This window comes from Sapajus apella, unplaced genomic scaffold (assembly GCF_009761245.1).
Source record: "Sapajus apella isolate SASKATOON/1434 unplaced genomic scaffold, GSC_monkey_1.0 scaffold22, whole genome shotgun sequence".
In the NCBI taxonomy this organism is placed as follows: domain Eukaryota; kingdom Metazoa; phylum Chordata; class Mammalia; order Primates; family Cebidae; genus Sapajus; species Sapajus apella.
In genome coordinates, this window is record NW_022436962.1 from 12,480,898 (window position 1) to 12,488,207 (window position 7,310).

Consider the following 7,310-nt stretch of genomic DNA (forward strand, 5'->3'; position numbering starts at 1 on the left):
CCATGTTTACATATTGGAAGAATCAATATGTACTTCATTTAACAGTAGTTAAATGTTCATTTAATACAATACTTCATTTAACAGTAGTTAAATGTTCATATTACTCAAAGCATTCTACAGATTCAATGCAATCCCTATAAAAAATACCAGTAATATTCCTCAAGAAATAGAAACAACAATCCTAAAACTAATATGGAGGCACAAAAGACCCACAATAGCCAAAGCATTCTTAAGTAAAAAGAACAAAGTTGGAGGCATCACACTACCAGACTTCAAAAAGTACTATAAAGCTATAGTAGCTAAAACAGCGTGGCACTGGCATAAAAAAATAAACATAGAGGTCCCAGCGCCGCTTGGCCCAGGAAGAGTAAGCAAGACCGCCTGGCTGGGCCAGCGCCTGAGCCTCCCTGCGCCGCGCCCTCCCCGCGCTCCCGCCGGCGCGATCTGACCCGACAGCCAGGTGCTGCGGGTAGAGAATGCCGCTGGTGGGGTCCAGGGGCGCGGGCGGGCGCGGGGTACGCGGGACTGGGTGGACCCCTGCCACCCCATCGCGCGACCCCGCCGCGTGTAGGCGCTCCGGCACCCCGCGGACCCCGCGCGCACAGCGCTGATGGGTTTCCCCAAGTGACCGCCGGGTTGAGGGCCGGGCCCTCCCGGCCCGCAGCAACGCCCATGTCCCACGCCGGAGGGAGGCCAAGGCCCGGGCCGGGGTCCTCCAGGGAGCGCAGGGCGGAGGAGGGGAGGCCGCCCCGCTGCGGCCGGCGGGGACCTGATTCCCGCGCGCGCAGCGGGCGCCTCGTGCGGAGGCGGCCGGAGACTTGGGGACCGGCAGACGGCGCGACCTCGGAAGCACACTTGTCAGAGTTACCGGTCAGCCGGCAGGGCGCCGCCGAGGTCTGAGGTGGACGCCGCGAGCCTGCACGTTGCTCCGGGACCCTGGGGTTGCGCCCAGAAAAATCATTTTTCTTCTCTGGGAGGTGAACATGTATAGCATTGATTTCCCGGGTCTGGTCACGTGGCAAAAGATGCCGGTCTAACTGAAGCCAACGGCGAACTCAAGGTCTTCATAGACCAGAACCGTAGTCCCTCAAAGGTGTGGGTGTCCCTTATAGCCGTTCATCCCTCCACCCTCGACCCCCTCAGGAAGCAGCTCTTGCCGAAAACCTCAGGGCAGTCCGATGCCAACACTGGTGCGCCCCAGAGACCCGCAGCGTCACACGCCCTCCTGGGAGGAGGCCCACGCACCGCCAGCGCTCACCTTGCCTCTCAGATCCAGCCTTCCGACTCCTCACCTTGGTCTGCGGGGAAGCGGAACAGGAAAGGAGAGAAGAATGGCAAGGGCCTGCGCCATTTCTGCACGAAGGTCTGCGAGCCGGTGCAGAGGAAAGCGACCACTTCCTACAACCAGGTGATGGACGAGCCGGTCGCGGCCTTCGGGGCTGCGGACAACCACATCTCACCAAACGAGTCGGCCTGCGACCGGAAGAACGTAAGACGGCGCATCTAGGATGCCTTCCACGTCCGTGCTGATGGCCATGAACGTCATCTCCAAGGAGATCAAGTGGGTTGGTCTGCCTACCGACTCGGCTCAGGAATGTCAGAACTTAGAGGTGGAAAGACAGAGGAGACTTGAAAGAATCAAAGTCTCAACTTCAAGAACTTACTCTATAGCAAATTGCCTTCAAGAATCTGGTGAAGAGAAACCCGCAAGGAGAGCAGCAGGCCAGCCGGCCGCTGCCGCCCAACTCGGTCATCCACCTGCCGTTCATCATCATTAGGGAAAAGAAACTTTGTTTTTTAAATGTGGGTTTTCTGTTTCCTTTTGGCCTACTCCTAAGAAGATACTGGTAAGCTGTTACATTTAGATATCCACCTCCGATAAGCAAGGATTGTTTCCCATAGGATTAGGAAGCGCCGTGGATGCGTGTTTTGATACCAATGTGCTGAGGCAGAGCGTTTATTTACTTTTTAGGATTTTGTGTTTTCATATTCTGTTTCTCTTTAAGTGCAGAGTTCATTTTTGCCCCTTAACAGTTTTTGCTGAGTTTGCTGAAGAAATTGTATTTCATCCACATCCATGAAAATAAAACGCCCTCCTATTGTGGATGGTGAGCACCGAATGCCGTTTATTTGCAGTAAAATTGGATGGCTCCCACGTCGGCGGGTAGCGAGACTCTGCGGAGTTTTCCATTTGTTCAGTGGTACGGTGTTCAGAGCCCCAAGCAAACAGCAGAATTTGACTTTCTAAACAATAAACACCATCAACCTTTCTGACTTTATTTTCCCTTATCTTGACTGTTGTGATTCCATGAAGTTTATACACTCTTGTCTCTTCCTATTTTGCGGCAACAAATTGCAAAGTGCTTTTGTTTGTTTTTGTTTGGTTTTGTTAAAGTTTATTGCCACGCTGCTGTGGCTATGGAGACTGTCTGGAAGGCTTGGAATGGTTTATTGCTTATGGTAAAATTTGCCTGATTTCTTACAGGCAGCATTTGGAAACCTTTTATTATATAGTTGTTTATATACTTATAAATCTATCATTTAAAGACATGTACTGAAACAAATGTTGTATTTGTTTGGTAAGCATCTTCCTGTAATCTATTATAAAATTGAAATTACAGAGAACGTTTTAACAATTTTTTAACTCAAAATTTGTCACAATTTTTTTTTATAAAAAGAAAAAGGAATTTAAGGACAGGCAGTCTCTTAAAATTTATTCACAAAACCCATTAACTGCATGGTTGCTGTTAGCTGCCTATTCTAAAATGAGTCTTTTTATTGAAACAAAATTAAACTTTTCTGTAATGTTTTATGGAATATAAAGCAATTTTAATTGTTTAACTCGTTTGACACTGTTAGTTCTTATTAATAAAATGCAAATGAGCATTAAAATAAATAAACATAGAGAATCCAGAAATAAATTCACAAATACACAGTTAACTCATTTTCAACAAGGGCATCAATAACATACATAGGGAAAAGGATGGTCTCTTAAATGAATAGTACTGGGAAAACTAGATATCCTTAGGCAGAAGAATGAAACTAGACTCCTATTTCTTGCCATATAAAAAATCAAATCAAAATGATTAAGGATGTAAATTTAAGTCCAAAAACTATGGAACTACTAGAAGAAAACATTGGAGAAACACTCCAGAATATTGTTCTGGACACAGATTTCTAAAGTAAGACCTCAAAAACACAGGCAACAAAACCAAAATTTGACAAATGGAATCACATCAAGAGAAAAAGCTTCTGCACAGGAAAGAAACAATCAACAAAGCCAATTTCAACTACTTTAAACATTGACAAGGATTTGAGAAGCCATTTCTACAAAAATGATGTATACATGTCCAAGAAGCACCTGAAAATATGTTCAGCATCATTGCTCACAAGGTAGATGCAAATCAAAACCAGAATTCACAAAAGTTTATTTTTAATTTGAGGAACCCCAATAATCCATTTACAGTTTGCTGCTCAACATGTGCTGGCACTGTTCTATGAACAGTCATGAGCAGTCAGCACTGGACACTACTGTTTACCCCTAGACACTGCCCATCATGACCAGTTGAAGCCAGACATAATGGGTCAAAACCAGGAGAAACTATCTTAAAAGCTAGTCTAAACTGGCTGAGATCAGCTTCCACCAGTTGTGACTGGCCCTAGCCTATTTATACAAGTTCTTTCTGGTCTAGGCTATTTCCAACTGATTTAGATGGGTTTTAACTGGCCACAAATGATTTAGACTGACTATAACTAGCTACAATCTGTCTGGGCTGGTTTCTTCTGGCCACAATTAGTTTGGATTGGTTATGACCGACCATGACAGGTTTAGACAGGTTGAACATGGAACAACTGGTTTAGGCTGGTTTTTAAAAGCCACAGTTAATTTTGGCCATTTCTGACTGGTCATGGTCTGTTACAAATGGTTTAGATCAGTTTTGACTGTCCCAAACCAGTTTTGACCTGTTATGACTAGCCACAACTAGTTTAGACTGGTTTTAATGAGTAAAACTGGTTTAGGACAATTTTCAGTGGCCACAGTTTGTTTCTGTGGCCAGTAAGTTCAAACCAGTTCTGACTGGCTACGGACAATGTAAGCTGGTTGTGACTGGTCACAACTTACTTTACTGGGCACAACTGTTTTAGACCGCCTATTCCCAGCCTCAATCAGTTTTGACTCATTACTCGCTTTGGGCAGCCACAATTGGTTTATGCCTATTCTGACTGGTCATGGCTGATGCTGACCAGTTAAGACTGGCTTCAACCAGTTTAGGCTGCCTCTGATCGGCGGCAATTTGTTTTGACTGATTTTGACCTGCCAAAACTAGCCTAAACCAGTTATGATTGGCTGTGACTGGTTTAAACCCTGCCTAGACCAGCCACAACCAGTTTTGGTGAGTTTCAATCAGTCATTGATGATTCTAACCAATTTCAACTGGCCACCACTGCCTTACACCACTTTTGACCAGCTGCAAAATATTCATGCTGGTTTCAGCTAGGCTCAACTGTGACTTGTCACGACCAGTTTATACTGGTTCTGACGGTCATGGCAGGCTTTTACCATTTTGACTGGTTATAACTAGCCACAAATGGTTTTGACCAGGTCTGACTGGCTGCAACTGTTTTAAGCCAATATCAACTGGCCCACAACACCAGTTTCTAATGGTTATTAAAAGGCATGACCAATTTAGAGTGGTTTGAACTGGGCACAACTGATTTATGCTGGTTCTGATCCATTACTTCCTGTTCCAGTTTGTTTTGACCAATTTTAAAGGGCCACAGCTGATTTACACTGGCTATGGCTGAACCTAACTTGCTTCAACTAGCTATGGTCAGTCTATGCTGGTTCTGACTAGTCATGGATGGTCCTGATCAATTTGGAGTAGTTTCAACTGATTGCAGTTTAAATAGGCCCTGATGGGCCCAACTAGTTTTGGTCAGTTTTGACTGGCCATAGCTGGTTTGGACTGGCCCCTTCAAAACCTGATCTGGAAAAGACCCATGCTTGTTAATTATTCATTAGTGTGATTGCTTTTATCTCAAACATTTGGGCTTTAAGTCCAATTGGAAGTCTTCCCTTTTTACCCTCAAGGACCTTTCTAGTGCTAGTGATGGGATAGAGAGGAGAGGTGTGTTCTGGGACTCTGAATTATACCTCCCTGGATGGGTTTCTCAAGGCGTGGTGTGAGGACCCTGAGCATCAAAATCACCCAACACACTGATTAAACAAGCAGCTGGACTGCTTCTCCCCCTCAACACTACTGAATAGGACTTGTTGGCGTGAGCACATTTACTAAAGCCTCCTGATGACACTGAAGCCTGACAAGGTCTGCAAACTTCTTATCCTGGGACTATCAATGTAAATACTGTGCTTGCCTAGCTCTTTAACTTCCTCCTTAGTCACCCAGCCCTATTTCCACATTTTCTAAATATGAAATTGTCCCAGAGCCACTGTGTGGCTTACTAAAGATCATACAACTGGTTAGCACAAAAGAGAGCATTGGAAAAAAGCAAGGTTTCAGATTCCAAAACCAGGATTTTGCACCACAAACTGAGTTTAGGGAGTGACATAAACTAAGAGAGTATTTATAATAAAATGACTGCTGAAACTTCCTAACCACAGAACCACATCTTTCAAACATGCTTCAAAATATAATTTAGCACATCTCCAAATGATCGGAATTCTAAGACCTCACATGGAGACTTCAGGCAGGTATTCTAACTTTCTATGGAGTTTTAAGAAACTTTACAAAATCTTTTCATTTCCTACTACTAATCCTGATTGAGCACATCACATCAGGGCTAAATCTCTGAGACTCTTGATGTTAGAAATTCCTTTACTTTTATCTGTGTGATAGTATTTAGTCGGGAGAGTGGAATTTGAATGTAATCAAGACGGGAAAAAGAAGCAACATGAGCTGCCTAGGTAAAGAAGTCAAGATTATGGACTTCACATTTCCTGAAAGAGATTGTTTGAGGCCAGGATGAACCGCAGGAGTAGGAAAAGATTTTGGAAACAAAGATTATGGCAGTTGTGACTACAAAGGTCATGCCTATGAAGATTTCTGATGGGGATGACCTATTTATAGATAACAGGATACTAACTTCTGGTAAGAAGTTCAATCCCCTTTTGAGTTTGACTTGCTTGACCTAACCCAGCTAAGACACTGCACAGGAACTTTCAGCAACTATGATTCAAGGCTATATATTTTCACTTTGGATCTTCCAACCTCTAGAAAGTCTATCCCTTTGTGGTACTGAAACCAGCAGTGATCCACTGGAGAAAAACAGAAAACAAGGGCAGGAGAGCAGAACACGAAATTGATATAAAACTCATAGGGTTTGAGTTGATAAAAGGAAAAGGCCATTTTATTTTCTTAATGAGAAATTGTATTGAGGAGTAGGTTTGGGGATTTTGTTTTTGTTCTCTGTACCATGCAGAGAATGTTTTCCACCCCCAAAAGATTTTACTCCTTGCAAATTCTAACCATTCCCCAAAGGACAATTTTCTTTGACTAAATGAGGTTTCTCAGTTGTAATGAACTGTAAAAGAGACTTATAAGCTCTTCCTCACTTATAAAACCATCACAGATGAAAAACAATTAGAATAATCTTGCTTCTTTAGCCTGCAGAAAGTGGAGCAAGAATCTCCAACCTGGGGCAGGTTTTTAAGTCCAACTCAGGAATATTGGACTTCCAGGCTGCAGAAAGGATTGAGGTCAGATAGGAGGGATGCCTCATCAATGTTCTTCCTGCATGTGAGAGATTCCAACCTCGCCCATAAACCCGTGAAAAAGAACTCACTAAAGCACCTCTCATTTGAAGAATATGTGTTCTGTGAGATAATATTAACTTGCCAATCTGCCTTTCCAGAGGAAGAAACGTGACCCATTTATAAATGTTGAGTTAGAAACTCCATGCAGAATTAAGTGACCTCTGGAAGTTGTCTACCAGAGTGTGGGTTCTACAGATATTTCTTCAAAGACTAAAAAGGCTTATTTCTCTTCAAAAATCTCAGCTGATTTCCCACAGCTGGCCTCAGAAGCATGCAGGAGGCTCTGGCCCTTTCATCTGGGCAAGGCTGGCAGAGGAAGGAGGAATGTTCTTCTTTTGTAGGCAGATTATGAGAATAAATTATCGCTCATGCTCCTAAGATATCTATATGGAAATAGGTGCACAGACACCTGATTTAGAAAGGATTAGAGTATTTATAACAAGTCTTTCTGAGACTGGGAAACAGAATACAGTCTCTAAACAAATGAGAACTATAAAGAAATATTATTAAGCTAAACATGTATTCATTTTGAGGG

General features: G+C 43.6%; 1 pseudogene; it reads left to right on the top strand.

The window, feature by feature from the left end:
• The first annotated feature begins 672 nt into the window (after positions 1 to 672).
• LOC116559075 lies at positions 673 to 1,851 on the top strand (annotated as a pseudogene).
• The last annotated feature ends 5,459 nt before the right edge of the window (positions 1,852 to 7,310 follow it).